The 21,416-nt window shown below is 43.0% G+C and overlaps 1 long non-coding RNA gene across 2 annotated transcripts in view; it reads right to left on the minus strand.

The window, feature by feature from the left end:
- LOC116451506 overlaps window positions 1-21,416 on the minus strand; it is a 111,626-nt gene that overhangs the window by 42,178 nt on the left and 48,032 nt on the right. For both annotated transcript variants that reach the window (XR_004243214.1, XR_004243215.1), the window contains exon 8: window positions 292-365. This is a non-coding gene — a long non-coding RNA (uncharacterized LOC116451506). The remainder of the gene's footprint in view (window positions 1-291; window positions 366-21,416) is intronic.

Genomic DNA, 21,416 nt, shown 5'->3' on the forward strand with positions numbered 1-21,416 from the left:
CTGTTTGTGCCAGGCTATCATTGAACAAGAGTCTGACATCTCAGCTCTACCCCCATAAGCCATTTTGAGAAGAGACACGGGCACTGTGGAGGAAATACTGAGCTGCAACCGTTCACTTAGAGGCCTCAAGTAAGATATGATCTCCAGAAAGTAAGATATGGGTCCTTCTGAAAATGTTTATCCTTTCTTCAATAGTTCAAATTCACAGAAAACATTTTTCTAGCAGAGAGCAAACTTAACAGCATGTTAAAGACAAACAATATACACAATAGAACCCAAGCACAAACTTACATTTTTGTCATAAATGCTTCCAGAACATGGTTGTCACCTGTTATCCCCAAGATTTCTGACATTTGGGCATATACCTGGAAACAAATATTTCAACAGTAACATGTTATAGGTATTTACTAGTATCAACATTTTCAGTTATTCTAAAACCTTCTCCAATTTGATTTTGCAGGAGGAAAGCACAGGCATAAATGCCTGTCCATCCAACCTATGACTTTACAAGCTGAAGCACTCGTAAGAGATGGCTTACCTGCTCTCTGATGGTGTCCTGTGATGTGGGGACTGATGTGGGGACTGGGGACTGTGGTACTTGCCCTTACAAATATTTCTTCCCACAAAGGAGAGTAAGTTTTCACATTAAATTCACTTTGTTGTTCTCAGAACAATACAGTCTCTGTTCAAAAAAACCGGTTTATAGAAAATTACAAAGGGATGGAGAAAGCATCTTTGTGTTGGTGTGTCCTCAGTGGGATGTGATTCAATGCTGTCCTTGAGCTTGCAAGTTCTTGCACTGCTGGTCATAAAATCTGGTAAATTTGGTACTCTTCAGACATAATTTTGTTTTCTTGAATGGACAACAAAGGCTTTGGCAGCCCAATAGCTCCAGCTGTGTACGTGTCCCCTTCATTTCAAGTCCAGGACACCCGTTCCTGGGGGGGTTCTCCCAGCACCCTGCCTGCCAGACCCAGCTGTGGGTAACGCACAGCTGCAAACGCAAAGGACACACCAAGTATTTTCCTTCCTTACTGTGTAAGCTTCATAAAGCTTTCTGGTGGTTTTAGTAGCCTAACATTTAGTTCAGATAAACACATTTTGTAGGGTTAAAACAACTTCAGAGACAGAGAGGCAACAACAGTGCAAAGCTGTACAAACCTGTGCCAGCCGCTCCCCACGCTCGGGAGCTGCACTTTTCTGGGCACGTCCAGCACTCAGGGGTGTCACTGCAGCCATTCCACCCCTTGGTGACCCTCACCGGGACATCCCGGGCTGCGTGGCATCGTGCCTTCTGATGGGATCGAGGCGAGCAGCAGCGAGGCGTGCGGGGAGAGCCCCAGCGCAGCTCAGCCGCCGCTCCCAGCGGTGAAAGCCTGGTGCCATCTACTGCCAGCTCCCTTCCCTGACATCCCCGTCCCCATCCCCATCCCCAGACTCGGGACGTGTGCCACTGCACTCACACCTGCTCGCACCAGCCTCCCCTCGGCCAGTGATGTAATCCTGGGACTTGGCTTAAAAACCAAATCACCAGTGCTCTACCTCTGAGGCAGCTAATAATAATAACAACAACAACAATTGTATTTTCACATCCCAAAGACTTTAAATTCCAGCATAATAAAAGCATGAGTAGGTGAACTTGCAACTCTAAGCAGAAATTGTACCAAAATCAAGGGTAACTTAATTTGTAAGCTAATTTATCCTTTTATAATTGTATGAATGTAAGTTTTGGTGGTAAAATCAGTAGTGAAAGGACAATCAAAATATGAAAAAATATGAAAAAATATGAAAAAAATATTACTATATAATACAATCTTTAAATGTTGCAAAACACAACGTTCACACTGTAAATGTGAAGTTATTGCTTATAGTAATTAAGCATAGCAAAAATAATATATTGAAATACAAAAATAATACCTTCCAATTAAAAAAATATCCACTCCCTAAACAGCGCGCTGTTGAAATGCTACAGCAGCTGCAATTTCAGCAATGTTTAGGAATTTTTGTATTTGGTATCATGACAAGAAAAAACGTGGTGGCAAGGAATCAAAGCCAGCAGCAGCCACCCATGTTTGTTCCGAGCCTCCCTTCCTGCTGCGGGAGCGCTGGGAGAAGGGAGCGGGAGCCAGCCCGTCTCATTGTGCTCCGCTGTCAAACTAGGCTCTCCCCACATCAGAGTTTAACAAATAAAATACTAAAACAGCAGTCAGTGTTGACAAAGAGCAGTGCTTTAATCCACAATTATCCTTGTAACTCTTACTACTCCTTTTATCATCCATTAGCTTTGATTCCCATTATCCCATCAAGAACTGTGTCAACGCTTTTGTCCCTGGGGATTTCCCACACTACTAGGATCTGACAGACAAGCCTGAGTGCTAAGCAGGATCATTACCTCTTAAATCCACTTATCTGATCCACTGAATAGTAAATTGAAAAGCTCATTAACAGCAACAATCTGATTTGTTTTCACGTGTGACAGGGTCATTCCAAGTCAGCAAGAATATAGCACTTGCAATAAAAACTACCCTATCCGTAGTGTGGCACGCTGTAAGCTAAAACAAATATGATATTTTAAACACCTTCTTCAAAATCATTTTCAAAACCCACACATGCTCTTAGCATATAAAAATAGAAAAGTAATCCCCTCCCACCACAGCAATGCAATGTCCCTGGACTTCTAAGCGCTATGAAAAATTAATGATAAAGCATTTTGGACGTATAATAATAAAACAACAACAAAGGCTGCGCTACATATTCAAAAGGCGGAGAGAAACCCTGCTGAAAGGGGTTGGAAAAAGCTGTGGAAGTGATCTCATCTTTTGCTTAGGTCCTATAGGGAGGCACGGGGGTGAGGGCAGCAGAGGCTGTGGCACTCAGAGCCACGCACCCCGGGGCTCCTCCCTTCACACCTCTCTGTCCTTCCAGCAAGAAGCCCAAGGCTTACACTGCGCTCCTGACACTTCCACTAAGGAGCAGGGAATCAACTTGCAGTAAGAAACCCTTGGTTCAAGACTCCTGGAAAACAGTGACACAATGAGTCCCAGATCCTTATAACTGCAAGATTTACAACTTCAAAAAAGAATTCCGTGTCAAGACAGTGTTGTGCGACTCAGACACGGTATGGCCAAAAGTATCAGCTGACAGGAGAACACCACGGCATCCCCAGCTCAGTTTTACACACCTGTGACCGTGGGGGAACATCCACAGAAGGGGCAACGCTAGGCTATGGTGTTCCACAGCTCCACAGCCCCAGGTGCCTGCTCAGGATCCTTGATGCGGGCTGGAGCTGGGAGCACCACTGCACTCAGTCCCCAGGCAGGGGCACTGCTGTGTTCAGAGGTGTCAGCAGTGGCCGTGGCAGTGAAGAGAAAGAACAGACCAGCAAAACACCTTCAATACTAATCAAATTTCAAATAACAAGTAACAATTGAACAAAATTTCAAATTTCAAGTAACAATTTCAAAGATACTGAACCAAGTGTGAAAGCAGAGGATCCAGGGATCCTTTTTTTTCCTGTTTGTACCATTAAAACCACCTAGGTGGAATCAGGACACTGAAGGAAGACAGCAGATTCACAAGCTCTGGTGCCAGGGTATTTTTAAATTATCTAGCACATTTTATAGAATCACAGAAAGATGAGGTTTGGAAGGGACCTTAAAGTCCATCCAGTCCCATCCAGCCCATGGCAGGGATACCTTCCACTATCCCAGGTTGCTCCTAGCCCCATCCAACCTGGCCTTGGACACTTCCAGGGATGGGGCAGCCACAGCTTCTCCAGGCTTATCAGTTGTTCAAGTTACATAAACATACACTTTCCAACTCCTTGAACTGTCCCAAAAGGACAAGAAAATAAAACTGTGGAAGCAATGTTTAATAAAGCAAAATACTTGCATGTAAATACAGACCAAGAAAACAGAAATAATTCAGTAATCACACCAAAACTTAATTTCCCTGTTTTCCCTATTCTTTGGCCTTAGATATGTTTAACTTTGCTTTGCCTTTGGAGGTCTTCTCTTTTTGGCACTATCATTATAACTCTGAAGAAGCTAATTATATCAATTCTTAAATGTGAAGCAGATTACAGAACTGGGAAGCTCAGAATATGAGTTCCTAAAGGTTGTATGGCTCTGTAATGACAGTCACAGAAATTCAATAACAGCACTGTATGGAATGTACTCAAACACACCCCATGAAACAAATTAAAACAGAGCAATGAATCTCTCACACTGTGCAAATAAGAAAACACAAGAAAATGTTAGTTTCTATGGTTTTCATAAGGGCTATTATAATGAATTAAGATTTTGGATAATGAATCTTCAGAAAATTACAGTAAAGTTATTACCCGTAGGCACAGCGTAAATGCTAAAGATATTATAACTTCCTTGAAGCTCTCCAGGCCTCGCTGCAGAGAACTATCACTGCAACATTAAAGCATTTTGTCATGAACAGTGAGGGCAAAACCAGACCTTCACCACATTTACCCCAGCCTGGCAGAGCTGAAGCACGTGGAGCACACAGAGGGGAGCCCGTCTGTCTCCAGGGCCTTTTTGGGAATCCAGGCAGTGCAGGGGCGATTGCCACGGGGTTCTACCCTCCCACCTCCCTGACTAACACCCCTGGGCAGCACCCACCAAACCTCCACACTAATTGCAAGTGGCATTCTTGGTATTGAGTGCCACAATACATTTTGCAATTTCCCCTACTTTTTAAATCACTCTCAGGTATTTTGAATCTTCAGCACTTAAAAGCTCCATTATAACACAGCAGAAACCCAGCTTCCACATCCCACAGGCAGCTTCTGGAAATGGGAGCTGAATCCCCTAATTGGACTATCAGAGTGCCAGATCATCCATCTTAATCTCTTGATCAAACTGAGGGCTTCAAAAGTTTATCTCCTCTCCTTAGCAGAGGAAAACCTTGGTCACTTCCACTCCCGACCAGCTGTCTTAAAAAGGTAACATCTCAAAATGCTCTTAACTCAGAGCCTAAACCAAGAGAATGAGCTAATCTGTCGGTTCAGAGTAAACTCTAAATGAAGAAACTCTCCAAAACAGGCCACAAGGAAATGCCTCAGGTAGTTCAGACAGGATCTCTGAATATTCAGGTGGGCTTTCAGCTACCTTGTACGTCGGCTACTCTCCCATCCACTGCTACCCGTGTTTGTAACTAACAGAGCACCCACACCAATTACGTAAATTATATCTTCTATTTATTGTCTTACCTCTAAACCTAGCTTAAAACACTGCATAAAGGTATCCTCAACTGAAAGAGACCTACTACAAAACAACAGCTAAAAATCAGGAAATTGTTATTATAACTAAGTGTTCTGTTTTAGGGGAAAGGGTAAATCTGCCGTGCGGCTCAGTCTTTGTCATGGATGTTATTTCCCTCCTAGTCTGTTGAAATACTCTGTCATCACAAGCTCAGACAGTAAGAGGCATTAACAGTTCCCACAAAGGCTGTTTTCCAGGCCCTGTTCCCCAGTCCTTCCCTGTTAGTTGGAGGATTCAGAGGAGTCTCGGGTGCTGGAGTGGTTAACTCCCTGCTTCCTGCTCTATAAAATGCCCATACGGTGCCAGCAATAAACCTTCTCTTACATGGAAATTGATGTCTATTTCAATGACCATCTCTCAGCTTTTATTAATTTATTTATTTATTTCTCCTTTTCTTAATCCATGTTTTCTGAAAATCTTGAAAGAAAGAGGCACAATTCTGCTGAACTTATACAGGACACCTACCATGAACTAACTGCTCTTATTACTGATGCAGCATGAGAAGCATTCTCTGTGAAAAACAAGGAAGATGAAAAAAGAAATGGGTTTATTGGCTAGGTTTTCAGCTAGCCATTAGTTAAAAGGATGCTTAGCTTTAAAAGTCTTCTTTAGACTTTCATATTTGTAAAGCACTGTTAGAGAGTTTTAATTCTGCTGTCTCTTGTGTTCCCCTTCAGGGCTTAAAGAACAAATATTATAGTGAAAACAGAAATACTATTAACAGCTGTTGCTTTTTGAACATCTTCCAGAAGATTTTTAGCTTTTGAAGCACAGTTCTGGGCTGCACTTTCCAGCAGAGCTATACACTGCACTGCAGAAATTCAAGCCATGTATGCAGTCAAGGATTTGCTTAACAACAAGCCAAAATGCTGGTTTAGACACCTCAGTGATTGAAATGAAGCACTACTGTGCAGTTACAAGAGTAGATCTGTGCCAGTCAGAACACTCCAAAAGATACAGAATTATAGGTACTTGAATAGCAGTAATTGACACTCTGACTTGCCCCTGTAACTATTACAAGTGTGCAGCTAAATTTTATTCAGATGCTTAATTGTATCTAAATGCGTGGCCCACTCAGCATACTTGTGTGCAATAAACCCCAACGCTAAAGAATCAACATCAGTTTGGCACTTAAAAACAAGCAATAAAAATCAGAGCTGCTTAGGATAGCTCTAAAATTTCTATATCCAAAACTATTCCACTATACTGACTAACATCACTGCAGGTGTTCTGCATCTCCAGATCAGGCCTTAAGCACATTAAATTTAGCAGGATCTCTTCTGAAGAGGTTTTGCACCAGGGTTGTACATGACAGTGTTTTTGCACATTTATCCCAGGGCATAAGGAGAGGTGTTACAGCCACCACAGCTAATACCAGCAATTTGAACAACCCTCTTTGGCAAGCTAGAAATAAGATAATTGTTCAACATAGGCCGGCTCCTCTGAAATACTGGCAGCATTGCCTCTAATTATAGACATCTGTCATTGCTAGCCACTCAGTAGTAACCCTGACATCAATATACAACTATAACACCACACTGCCTGCAGGCACAGCAATGGGAGCCAGATCCGAGAGGCGGGCAATCATCTGCCTCATCCAAACTATCTGTCACGGCTTCCTAGCCACAAATAGCTCTTACGTTTTGTATCCTTAGGATAATATGTTGATTTATTTTAGAACCTCTAATATTTACAGTCGAGGCCATCTACTAAAATACAGAAACAAACCTGATGGCTAATGGAGGCAGTTACCGCTCAAAATCACCACGGAAGGCCATAGCTCACGGCTCCCGCGCCGGCACCGCAGTTCCTGGAACGGGCACCTGTGTCCCAACTTCCCCTCCCCAAAATCACACCTGCTCATTTCTGGCTGCAGGGCACAGGTAAGGCTGAGCTCTCATCAGCCCTCATTTTACCAACCAACCTGAAGGAGTATTTTCAGCTTGAACCTGGAGAATATCTGTGCCAAAGCAGGCACAGTAAGTTCCAGTATCCCAGCGTTCCCCGTGTCAGAACAGAAAAGAGAAGCTTTGCAGAATTATCCTCAAAATGTAGTTCTGAAACAGAAATTGTATTAATGCTATAAAGTATGGGTACAGATTAAATACTTCACCACTGCTTAGAGGCAAGCTGACATATACTGCTAACTAAGAAATACAGTTTTTTGAAATGTACAGGTAAACATGGATAATTCCTTTTTAATTCTATGGTGAAAACCATGCTGAAAACCTCAGTCTCTATTTTTTTGTCTTCATTTGAAAATCCATCTCAGAAAGGGGCAAAAAAGATTGTAGGTTTAAACTAATTAGGAATTAACTTCCTTACAATTATCTTAATTTGTTATTAACAAACCCAAGATTTCTTAGTATGATTCAGAACAGCCTGTGCTGAGGAGAAACTATTAATTACTCGATAGACAGTTAGCTTTCAAGTGAGCTGCATTTTAAAAACCTCCTTTAAAATACAATTGCTAAATGCCTTACAGTGCTGTAATGTGAGACAGGTTCAAATCTTATTACTTCACTGAAATTAAAACCTAAGTTTTAATACTGTTCAAGTCGAACAATGATTCCACACTTTATTGCTTTTGAAATCCCTTGATGATCATAGGAAAAAATGCCCTCGAGAAAAAGAGACTCTGTTTTCGATAAACAGAAAATACAGTTTGCACTCTTAGCCTCTTTGTCATCACAAAAAAGGATTTAATGCCAATTCTTTAAAAAAAGACTTTTTTCACAAAATGTGCACCTTGTGTGCCATTTGTAAAATCAGCTCACTTTCTTTTATTTATTACTGCAGCGCGGCAAGGCAATAAAGCAGCTACTGATAGCTAATAAATTACATGCCTTTTAAAACAATTCTCCAGCTACAAAAACTTGTAACTACAAAGGCTTACATTTACATGGTACATCGTGTGAAGTGTCTACATTTATGTTCTACTTAACTACATAAATAAAATCTGACCCTTTATTAAACAGACAAGCATGAACCAGGGCCTCCGTGTGAGATTAAACAAAAGGTAACTTTTTAAGGCTTTCCTACAGATTTACATAACTAAACATAAAATTTGCACCAGCAGTTCAGGTGAAAGTATTTTTAAAATAAATCGCATTTTTAATTAATGCCCTTCAAGATACCTTCAGGAAAAAAAGATGAGCACCATTTTTCAATTATTGCACAATAACACTGATTTACACCTGAATCTAAAAATTAAATAAGGTTTTCAATAATAATTGCAACATATTACTGTAATATAAAACAATAATTCTCCAGCACATACCATGCAAACCACGATTTGTATTTTTAATTAAACAAAGTATCAGAGCTTTGGGAAAGCCTTTCTTTGTTAAAACAGATTTAAAACAAAAAAACACCTGCAGTTTCATTTCATCATGCATCTCTCCAAGAAATGCTTTCAATTAGATGTATCTATTAAGCTCATTGAACTGCTCTTAAATGTTTTTGCTCCATGGCCAGCTCAGCCCTCACAGCTGATGGCACAGAGCACCGAGGTGCACTGTCTTTGCCTTTCCATCTGCATTATTTTTAGGCTGATGTGCTCAACTATTTCCATAAATTTGTTCCTTAAAATTTCATTGTCTCATAAATCATTAAACTAAGCATTGCATTCATTTTAATTGTGTCTATAGTGCCATGTGTATAAAATTCAGATGTGTAGTTGTAATATTATTTCCTCCACTCACAATGATTTTTACAGCTTCTGAAGCTTTGGTTTCCTTTGCTCACACAACTTTCCCTCTGTAGTTCCAAAATGGCAGTTTTTTAATTGAGCATGAAAACAAATCTTAACTCCCTACTCATAAAAACGTTTGAGACATTGCTGTTCCCTGTTAAGACAACACCCCTGACATGTTAGCAGGAGATGGCAGGACCAGGAATTCCTCCCACAGCTCAGCACCCCCACAACTATCCATCACTGAACTGAGATGCCTTGTGGGGCACATCTCTCACTCTGGCCAAGCACTGCTTGATGCAAAATGAGATGGGAAATAGTTTCCAGACACTTTTCTACTCCTTTAACCCCAGGTTTACTTTGATAATATGTGTTTTCTTGTATTTTGCATCAGTGGCTAAAACACCAAGACAAAGACATTCCTTATCTAAAGCAGACAAAAGCAAGATTTAACAAACCAGGTGGCCAGGACAACAAACAAAGCAGAGCCTGTGGTTTCCTAATTCAGGTTAGTCTGTCTACTTGTGGGGATGAAATATTGGTGCAATTTTAAGATGGTAGAGAATAACGAGTGAATGAAGCCTGGTGTGTCTGTACCAGGAGGGTCCTTTGAGGAACAGGAGCCCTCAAAGTGCTGCAGAGTGAAAAGGGAATTTAACAGGACAGACCCTTAAAAACAACACTTTGGTTCAAGAGGAGTTACAGATATTTTTAAATATAAAAACACATAGTGATACTCAGACACTGAAAATTCATCAGCTCCGAATTTCACCCAAGAATTTAAGCTAAAACACAGGACACTGAAATCAAGCAAGAGCTTAGGAAAAAGGAATGGACTGGTCTGACCTATGAGCACACAAAGTATTTGAGAGGTATAATTTGAAGAGAAAGTTGTAAATCTCAAGCTTTTGCTGAAATTAAGCAATTAAAAATATAGCCAAAATTTGACAGAGTATACTGTAAGTCAAGAAATTCCAAACACAAATATGCTATACAGATAACACAGCAATTGATCCAACTCTGGATCACCAGCAGGGAGCAGAATTATAGTTACGTGAGTATTTATCGAAAAGCTTACAAAAGTAATAAAAACTAATGAAACCAATCAATCAAAATTGGTCAAGAATCTTGATCAGTGATTATTCTCAGCAACACATGGGAAGCTTCAGACTGCAGCCTTTGAGGTTAAAGTCAGAAGCAAAGGGGTGACACCCTGAAGCTGTGCACAGAAAAACACAGCCTGCCTTGGCTCTGTCAGGAGAAACACAGACTGTCACCCGGCTAAGAGAGAGAAACGCAGGGCACAGTAAATAAAGGCTCTCTCACCCCACAGCTGAATGAGGCACAGCAGTGAACACAGGAAAGGACAAGGTGGCTGATGCTGAGGAGCCAGACAGGAGCTCCAGGTGCCCCAGCCCACGGCAGCCACGGCAGCCCAGGGTCCTGCACCCCTCGGCTCCTGCAGGACGTGGCAGTGCGGCCACAGCGTCTGCAGGTGCACCCAGGCCTCAGGTAGTGCCCTCTTTTCACAGCATGACTGATAGCAACAGTCTTTAATAATGCACAGAGCAAGACTTTGGTCGGTTTTGCTGTCCTTTTTAGCAAACACGATAATCTCATCTATGCAAAGATGACAGATGCCATCAGACACAGCTGCTCTCAACAGCTGAAGAATCTGCAGCACCTCAGAAGCCCAGTGAGCTGGAAGGGTGCTGCTGGCTCACCCTTATCTTCTGAGATATTGCAAAACTAAATTTTTAGTTCACATAGTTTAGCACATATATTGAGGTGATTACATTAGTATCTAAATAACAATTACTGTTATTCAGCAGAAATTGGTTATTCAAGAAAATGCATAAACTGGAATGGACTTGTGCTGTTAAGAGTTCATTCAAGGATACTCTATTCTATTAATGTTACTTAAATAATCAGATTCTGTGCACATTCTTATAAAACCTAAAATAATATGATTTTATATTGACTTACATAGTAAAGCTTTTATGTATCTTGTGATCAGCCACATTACTGTGTAGATGATACCTATACAAATCATTTAATACTTAAATTGATATAAAACCCTGCTTCTGAAATAAAACTTTTGTTCCCAGAAGACGTCTTTCTCAATAGAGGTACATGCCTCAAGAAACAACTCGTCAGTAGTGAGAATGCTCTGGAGAAATAATATGGAACCTTCCTCATGGCCTTCCTAACTGCAGTTCTTTTGATCCAAATTGATGCCAACTACCAACTCTTCCAACAAAGATGATACAGATGAAACCTGTGTGAAACACAACACTGAAATACTTGGGGTATTTTTCCCCTCCTTGCTTCAAAAGAAGGGCAAGTTTGCCATCCTGCAATGTTTAACAAAAGTGCATTTAAGTCTGAAAAGTGCATTTAAGTGTACTTTAAAAATATATTCCTGTAAGTGAAACAGATCCGTATCAGGACATTACTAACATTTTTGATTACTCTATAAGCACACAAAAGCAAATGTCTGAAAGACCTCTGCATAGTCTGATAAAAATAATTCTGTGAGGATGCGTGTATCTAATGAAATATGAAGCATAGCCCAAATGCTGTTTGTTCTGCAAATTTGATTTCAGGATATGGAAAATGGTTATAGACAAGATAACAGTCTCCACTGCCCCAGCCTGCATACTGCCTGGGTGAGACAGCTTATCACTGCTCCTTCCTGTGCAGATGCACAGAGATGCACCAGTTGTTCTGCCTTCTACTAATTCAATTAGGTATGAAAACCACACCCTGTTTCACCACACACTGGCAAAGTCTGACACAAACCTGAACCAGATGCTCTGAAGAAAATGTTTATTTTCATTTTTGTTTTAAATAAAATACACCTTTTTTCATAAGTGGAAAAAACCCCAAGCCTTCCTAAGTTCAAGCACTCCACAGATGAACCCAAGCCGTACTGCTATAAATATTAAGGTTGTGACTCTATCATTTTTTGAGCACATAAGAAGCTAAGGAAGCCATGTGGCTCTTGGGGCGTCTCTGGATACTATAAAAAGGAACATGCAACAATTAACAATGAATTAGTTCTTGACTTTGTTGTGTGAGAGAAACAGAGGTGTGACAGCTTTAGAACACCAGTGAACAAAAGTGCAGTTGGCCACAAGGTGTTCCACTAAGTCATCATAAAGTATGTCAGTAATACTCAGAGAAGGTTTCTCCTTTCTCTCACCCAACTTCATATTCAGTGCTTTTGGCAAAATATGTTCTAACAAGAAGGCTTTTCATATTATTATTTATTACCTATCTTCACTCATCTGTTATCAACTTGAAGACAGCTACAGATATTTTTCCGGGGTGAAAGTGCTGCTATGATGGGTTGTATTCCTAAAGACTGCTGAAGGAAAGTTATGAAATGTCTTAATTTAGCTACAGAATTTTAGATTAAAATTGAGAGGGGGATATTTTTCTTTTTTGGCCCAAAATAGACAAACACAGACTCTTCTCCCCTCTTTCCCCAAATCTATTCCCAGAGCCATCACAGCACTAAGAATGAGCCACGACTTACGCAAGAGTAACATCACAATAAAACAGGCCCGGCTGTAACGATCTCAGTTCCAGGCTGATGATCTCCAGCCCCAGTTTGCATCACACTTTAAACCCTGAGTCTGAGAGGACACTAAGCTCTGGCATAGGAAGAGGTGGGAATGAGCAGCACTCATGAGACACTCCACAGGTACAGCTGATGTGTGATTTCGGCTCCGAGAGGACTGTGCTTTTTTAAGAAGCATCTCTAAGTACTCTCTCTTCCTTCCATCAGCATCACAATGTAATTTAGGATGGCTTTATAGGCATTTTTTACCTGGACATCTGAATGGCTTTTAAATGAGCCAGCAGGGTGCTCAGAGACAAGGAGTAGTGTGGGATAGAGCATCCCCAATGGGCCGGGGAGCTGATCTCCCTGCTCAGCACTCAGGACACACAGCCTGGTTCAGTGATACGCTTATCTTTCCTTTTAACGCTTAGTTTAAGGGAGTTCTGTTTTAACTGTTGTAAGTTTTAAATTTAAATCATTCATGTTAACTCAAATTGAATTCTAATTTAATTTTTTTCTCTGAGAATTATTTTAATCACTAATCCATGTGTTATGATTAACTTTTATGTTAAAGATTGGGAGCCAGAAAAAAGGTAAATATGGATTTTTTAGTAATTGAAGATTACATACAAATAAGTAAAATGTGGTTTGCTTCTCCCCCCCACCTTAAATGCAGACTGATGAGTAGACAGGTTTTACTGTGGGATTAACCTGTATTTTCAGCTTTCTAGCACCAGCAGAATGGTACAAACCCACCAGAGCAGCATTGCTGTATCATTTCAGAAATCTGCATTACTAAGAACAAAATTAAATAGAAAGAGAGGGTGGCCAGTTTTTAAACAGCTGTACCTTCAGGACTCCCTGCACGTTCCTGCTTTAGCAGGGCTAAGGATTCAGCATCAGTCAGTCTCTGAGGCCAGCGCACAGGCCAGCCTGCAGGTACAAACCTGAAATGGTCCAGGGGAAAGACAGACCCGCTGATGGGACACAGAACCCTCCTTTCCTCTCACTGCTCGGTGTTTGCACCAACAGGCCAATGGCCCAAATTCAGTGTGCAGCAGGAGGGTGGGTTTGTGACTCCAACATTCCAAAAAATCACATTTAACAGAACTGCCTGTGGACACCTGGCAGCTACACTAAATTGCTAATGGCTTACTTAAGATCTACTTTTGTCAAGGTGATCCTCCCTGAAAAATTTTTTCTTTTGTTTCAAAAGAAAAGGGTTTTAAAAAATATTTTAATCTTTATGCAATGTAGCTTCTAATATATGAACCGTAAGTGTTGCCTTTGCTGATCTAAGTATGATCAACTGGGGTAGATGGGTCCTGGGAAGCCCATTTACTGCATGTGCAAGAGCCAGCTACAGGAGCTGGTTAGTTTTACCATTTTTCTCCTTGCAAAATGCAACTCCCTCAGCATTAAAGGCTTCCCGGGAAGTCCCTTGGTTCCCCGAAGCTGTGGCAGCAGCTGGGCTTGTGCTGTCCCAGGCGGGCACTGCTGCCCTGTGTGCATGCCCAGCTCTCCGAGGGCTCTCTGCACACCCTGCACACCCTGTACCCTGCACACCCTGCACACCCTGCACACCCTGTACCCTGCACACCCTGTACCCTGCACACCCTGAACCCCCTGTACCCTGCACACCCCGTACCCTGCACACCCTGAGCCCCCTGTACCCTGCACACCCTGAACCCCCTGAACCCTGCACACCCTGCACACCCTGCACACCCTGTACTCTGCACACCCTGAGCCCCCTGTACCCTGCACACCCTGAACCCCCTGAACCCTGCACACCCTGCACACCCTGCACACCCTGTACTCTGCACACCCTGAACCCCCTGTACCCTGCACACCCTGAACCCTGCACACCCTGTACCCTGCACACCCTGTACCCTGCACACCCTGAACCCCCTGTACCCTGCACACCTTGCACACCCTGTACCCTGCACACCCCGTACCCTGCACACCCTGAACCCCCTGTACCCTGCACACTGCACACCCTGCACACCCCGTACCCTGCACACCCTGAACCCCCTGTACCCTGCACACCCTGTACCCTGCACACCCTGAACCCTGCACACCCTGAACCCCCTGTACCCTGCACACCCTGCACACCCTGCACACCCTGTACTCTGCACACCCTGAACCCCCTGTACCCTGCACACCCTGAACCCTGCACACCCTGAACCCCCTGTACCCTGCACACCCTGCACACCCTGCACACCCTGTACTCTGCACACCCTGAACCCCCTGTACCCTGCACACCCTGCACACCCTGTACTCTGCACACCCTGTACCCTGCACACCCTGCACACCCTGCACACCCCACACACCCTGAACCTTGCACATTGCACACCCTGAACCCCCTGAACCCTGCACACCCTGAACCCCCTGTACCCTGCACACCCTGCACACCCTGTACTCTGCACACCCTGTACCCTGCACACCCTGCACACCCCACACACCCTGAACCTTGCACATTGCACACCCTGAACCCCCTGAACCCTGCACACCCTGAACCCTGCACACCCTGAACCCCCTGTACCCTGCACACCCTGCACACCCTGTACTCTGCACACCCTGAACCCTGCACACCCTGCACACCCTGCACACCCTGCACACCCTGTACCCTGCACACTCTGCACACCCTGAACCCCCTGTACCCTGCACACCCCGCACACCCTGTACACTGCACACCCTGCACACCCTGAACCCCCTGTACCCTGCACACCCCGCACACCCTGTACACTGCACACCCTGTACCCTGCACACCCTGAACCCTGCACACCCTGCACACTCTGCACACCCTGTACACCCCATACGCTGCACACCCCGCACCCTGCCAGTCACACTTCCAGCGCTCGGAATGCCACTAGAGGGCTCACATATTGGTATGAAATTACACGCATTGCTAGGCAGGACTGAAGTTTACAGAATCTGCATTATTCTATTACTAAAACTCTCTTACACACAGAAAACGTTGCCAAATATGTTATTGTTATGGTTTATGGTATATGGTATATGTTATGGTTTAACTGAAATACAGACTGAAAACGGTCAACAATCAACTGCAGCTGGAGAGCTAAGTCAGCACAGGATTTTCCCTGAAAAGCAAACAGCTGCAGCCCTTGCTCTGTGTACACCAGGATTCACAGTAAATGCAGGTCAGTCAGTATCATGCTATGCCATGGCATACCACAATGCTGTTTTTTTAACTGCAGATTTTATTGGGATGGTTATATTCAGTAATTGCAGAAGTGACAGAGCTGCAGTCTCTGAATGGCTTCATTAAGTGAGAGGAAGGGAGAACTGATTTCCTCCCGCTCCACGCTGATCCCTCCTGTGCTGTGCCACCAGCAGATGGGAGGAGGTGGCAGCAAGTCCTGCACGGGTCAAACCTCAACTGCCCAGACCTGGAGGGGCCAGCACCCAGAACAACTGCAGCACCAGGGTAGCTGCTGGGACTAACATCAGCCTTCTCCCACAGAGAGAACAGGAGAGGAGATCTGGCTGAACAACAATCAACAGCAGGGAAAAGAAATATGTTATGTATGCACTAGGTACATACAGCATATTTTTATTCCTGTCCACATTAAGCTGTGCTCCAAGACAGCAAACCCAATGGGAGTGAAATATATCCATCAATTATTAAAGGAATTAAGTAGAAAATATTTTGATGGCAAGTGATAGACTCTGAACATGTTTAATTTTAGAGAGAAGAGCCAATACTATGTATTTTAGGTAAAAATATTAGTTGACAGTGCATCCCATTTGACTTAAAAATCAACTAAATAAAAATTAACACATCAGCATGAGAAAAAAATTAACAGTCTATGGCAGATGAATCCTCTATTGCACCTGTCCTCCACTGTGCAAAAGAACATCAGCCTGCCACTGATTATTTCTTTCTGACATGATTTATCACCTACTATTCTTTAAACTTGATAAAGCAAATTAATCTTTGATTGCAGGAGCCACTGGAGGTTGTCATTAGTCATGTAGTTTGGTGAGGCTGCATGTGTTTCATTTACCAGTCACAAAGAAATGAAAGCCCAGCAGCCATCACTGCCTGCTTCAACTGCCTTCCTGACCCACCCAAGAGAAAAGACAACTGAATTCCAGACATGGGATATTAAGCAGCTACTCTAGGACTGACCCACATAAACAGAACAGAGTATTTGCTTTTCCAGAAAGAATGCTGATGCCCTGAAACTGATGCTCTTAGGAAGCAAATAAATTCTAATGAACAACAATTTGACCTGATTAACATATATTTCAAGCTAGAAGTTTACTGAGTTGCCTCAATAATGTGACTTTATGTATTAAAAAATGAAAATTGAACCTTAAATAATTGCGTACTCATCTAGAAGATGTATCAGAAAAATCTCAGCCAACCTAACAAATGTGCACAAACTGAAAAAACCCTTAAATTTGTGGGCTATGGCTGGGCCATGCCAAGCTCTCCTGCTCAGTATGTTTCACCTGTCTTCACCACACCATGCACAATCTCACCACAGCTTTCCATGTCCACCTTCCCCTGGGCTCAGTGCTCCCCTGTTGCTCAAACCCACTGTCTCCCCCTTTTCAACTGGTGAGGGTGGGAGCACCTGAAAATAGGGACGAATGACAAATCTGAGTGATTTTATTGACCAGTCTTCACGGCATCACAGAGTCCCTCTGGACAAAGCCCAGGCTCTGGGATTCAGCTCCTGAGGAGCAGAGGTGGCCGGGCCTGGAGAGGACTGGCCATGGCCATGGGCAGTGTCCCGAGCACCCCAAGGCACCAGCCAGGCCGGGGCTTTGGGGCGGTTCCGAGCTCAAGGAACCAGAATGAAACTCTGCACAGCACTGTCCAGGGAGATACTCCCCCAGAGAGGGCCAGGAGCTGTTCAGTGAAAAACACGGAGGGAAAAACAGTGGCCCAACTCCGAGGAACTGTTCCAAAGCAAGGTGTGTGTTTGGGAACCTCGCTGTAACCCAGCCCTCGGTGAGCGGTGCTGCAGCAAAGGGCGACCGGAGCAGCCGCGGGGCAGCCAGAGACACTCGGCACAGCATCGCCTCTGACACCACAGGGACACACAGGCACTGCAGAGACAACATTCCCACGCTGGGAATACCGGGCAGGAGGCACGCCTGAAAAATTGTCCAGCTCATTTATTTACACACATTTAACAGAAACCTCAAACTAGCTTAGGGTCCATCCCTCAACAGCTACTCCAAGTGCCAGTGCTACATTTTAAAGCAGTTTATTTAACTGGGGACACACAAAAGCTGCTACTTTTGAAGCCAATGAAGAATTTTGGTGTATAAACCCCACACAGTTATGGGGCTACGATGTCTGACTTTTTCAAGGCATATATTTAGAAATAGTAAATTTTATATCTAGAAATAGTAAGTATGTTTAGAAATAGCACATCACAGTGTGATGTGCTAGGAAGCTCACAGAGCCAGGAAAACAAAGGAACATCATCAAATAATAGGGTGCTCCTAGTGTTGCCATTATTATTTGTATCAAAATTAATTATTGCTACTTTGTGTTGAAAAAATAGCTCAAGCTATTTTTTCAATGTCTATCTACAGCTTGAAAGTTAGATAAAGATTTACAAATTGCTGTGAGGCACTTAATTTGATGTATTAGTGGGGATTTTTTGGTGTTAAACTGAGTAATTTGGAAGTCTTTACGTGAAAATTACATTTCAGCACTAGAGATGCAATTTGTATTCTAGAATTAATAGTAACATATACAGACAATAACTGCAGGAAAAAAATCTTCAGAAATATCACCACAGGAATCTCTGTAGATATTTGAGAAAGCAGAATAAAGAGAGTCACTGAACTGTGAATTATGAATACTAGTTTTCCATACACAAATGCATTTTTAAAAAGTGAGAATCTCTACATTCAGTAGATTTTCCACTTTTTTTTCTTAGTTGCACAGATAATGTTATGTTTATTTAACAGAAATACAAGTACAATAACTTCCTATTCATATATAAATGCACACTTATTGTTTGGCTCCATTGAGAAGCTATAAATTTCATCTATTGAACATTAGCTAAAAAATTACATGTGTTTATCATCTGGATTATTCTCAGATTAATAGAGATAAATGACAAAACATAATCAGCACCAACTCTGCAACTTAATCATTGCATCTGAGCTATAGGAAACACTTAATTACTCTCATTTACTAGGTGCAATCTAATGAGGAGACATTAGCCAAATGAAAAGAATGCAGTACAAACAAACAAAATAGTTATACCATCATTAAAAAGAAACTCTGACAGTGCAGGTGACAGCATATGCAGGATAAATTACCATAATGTCCTAAATGCTGAGCTGTCAGCATGCTAATGCCGCGCTCGGATACCCTGGGAATCTCGGCACTCGAGCTGTCAGAACCAGGGATCATCAATCACCTCCCTGCACTGCTCTGCTCATTATCCCAGCTTTCCTGGGCTCGGCTCTGAGCTCAGTGCGTGCGGGCAGCAAGGAAACCGCGGCCCCTGGCTCGCACCAGCAGAGCGCTGCTCTCAGCATCCCCCGGAGCAGGGCAGAGCACTCGCACAGGCAGGCTGCTCAGCAGGGCAGCCAGCGCCCCCCTGCCCCCGAGCTGCGCCCACAGTAACGGGCTGAGATGGGCTCTGGCACATCCCTGCCTTCTGCCTGCAACAAACTAAACCCAGCACATTGTCTCCTGCTTACACAGCCACCCACTGCTTTTACACTCATTTTATTTGAACATATTTGAGTCCTGGAATCTTTAAAGGAACACACAGACTCAAACAAGCCACGCTAGAATAGCCCAGGCAGGCAGGCAGGCAGGCAGGCGTGCCAGGCTTGCCTGTGTCCATCCCCATGTGTGCCAACCACCTGAGGAGAGCAAAAGCACCCTTGGCTTTACAAAACACTGCTGCTCCTGTACATCACTGGGAATGTGTGTGTGTTTAGTACTGGATAATACACACATCCACTGAAGCCATCATCCAGACCAGGGGACAGCTAAAGAATATTGTAAAGCAGTCCCAAAATTCACTAGAAAAAAAGTAAATACACAGTGCATTGGGCTGTTTATAGCTGAGTATCTCTGAGTTAAAATATGCTTCAGGACCTTCCCTTCTCATTTACTCAGGATGATAGGCAGATGTAATGCAGTCACAGCCCCAACTGCAGATCAGGAGAGATGCTTTCCCAGCTGGGAGGGCCCTGCTGGGTATGGGGGCACACCTTGGACCTCAAACCCTGGCGTGGGGGATGCCAACAGGGGGCAATCAGAACTTCTGCCATCCTGCACGTTGTACCCCTTAGCTTTGAGAGCAGAATCAGAGCAGGATGAAAATATTTTTAAGTCCTCCTGTACAGCTTTGAAGATATGCCTATAACAAAACTCTATATAAGGCAGAGCCTGTGAAGAGAGGAGCTGCATCTTCTCAGTGATGGAGTTTTCTCTGATTTCCAGAACTGACTGGACTCCCCAACACCCCAAGGTTATACTAAGTTCTGTTTAGGTGATGCTGGGTGTATGTCCCTTTCAGTGCACAGTGAAACTGGTGGCCCAGCCAGAAGGGGACAACTCACAGAACTCTCTCACGTGATTTTTCTACATTATCCTCTACAACAGAACACAGTTTTTTTAACCAAACCAGTAAACCTACTTCAAGCATCTGAAAAATGATGACTGAGGATTAATAAGTCTGTTGTGAAGGAGCAAATAAAGGAAATGCCCACACAAAGATCCCTGTTCACAGTTCTGTGCTGGGTGGCACCATTCTGCAGGGACAGCGCAACTCCCAGTGCAGGACCATCCAGGAGCAGTGCACAGAGCCCTTGGCCACACGGAATTACAGGTGGAGAGTTAATACTGACTGGAGTAGTTGCTTTAGAGTTTAAGGCTGGGTTTTTTCCCTTTCCCTTTAATCAGATAATACCACTTTCGATCAGTAGGTCAATTCAGATTTCTTTACACAGCACAAAACCACAGCATCAGTCAAAAATTTCTGGATCTGAGGATTTTTAGGTTTTTTGGCTTTTTTGGTTTTCTGTAATACCAGTAGTGGCACAGTGATGAAACTCAGTGGAATAATACCACTGGTTTTCATCTGACCTTTCAGATTTGCTCTGCTGAGCACAGTAAACATCCATTAAACTTTGAGAACTGCAAAGTTTTAGATACTTGGGGGTGGGTCCAGTTGAGGGTTCTTCCATACACACATTCATCTTCTCTCACCTTTATTTTGAGAATCGAGGTCTTAAGTGATAGAAATGCTAGAGAAAATGCAATGAGGTTGAAAGATGAAACTACTTCATCTATAACAGAGCAACCATAAATCACCCTCAGATTGAGAGAAGAAATGAACTTTAAGAGTGTGAAATGATAAACCTGAGAATTAAGGAACTTTTTAGATTCCAAATGCAAGAGAAGAAATCCTATTATCAAGGAATCTGATTTTCAGGTTCTGCTGTTTTCCATGGCATTAATAATGCTCATTGTTTCCAAGGATTAGGCCAATGTGCTTTTCCATTAATGCATCTTAAATATTGTTGCAGAAGCACGATCCAGAAAATACTGCTCAGATATGGAAGCCTATGGAAGTGTATTTTATACACTTACACTTTCCCTTTCCTAATTAAGATGTGAGGGGGGAAAAACCCAAACCCACATTAAGGAATCCTGTTATCCAAGATTCTGAGCTTGTCTCTGAACAAGGTAAAAAAGAAACTGGAAGGGTTTTGTTTGTGTAATCCAGTTATCACCTACATACAAATGCGTTTGAGGGAGATAATTAACACTGCACCTTATACTTTGATTCAAGCAGCTCTTCAGAATCTTTTAACAAATATATTACAAAGTCATTTGTTCAGCAGAAGGACAGAAGAAGAAAGA

Source organism: Corvus moneduloides, chromosome 15 (genome assembly GCF_009650955.1).
Source record: "Corvus moneduloides isolate bCorMon1 chromosome 15, bCorMon1.pri, whole genome shotgun sequence".
NCBI classification, from domain to species: Eukaryota; Metazoa; Chordata; class Aves; order Passeriformes; family Corvidae; genus Corvus; species Corvus moneduloides.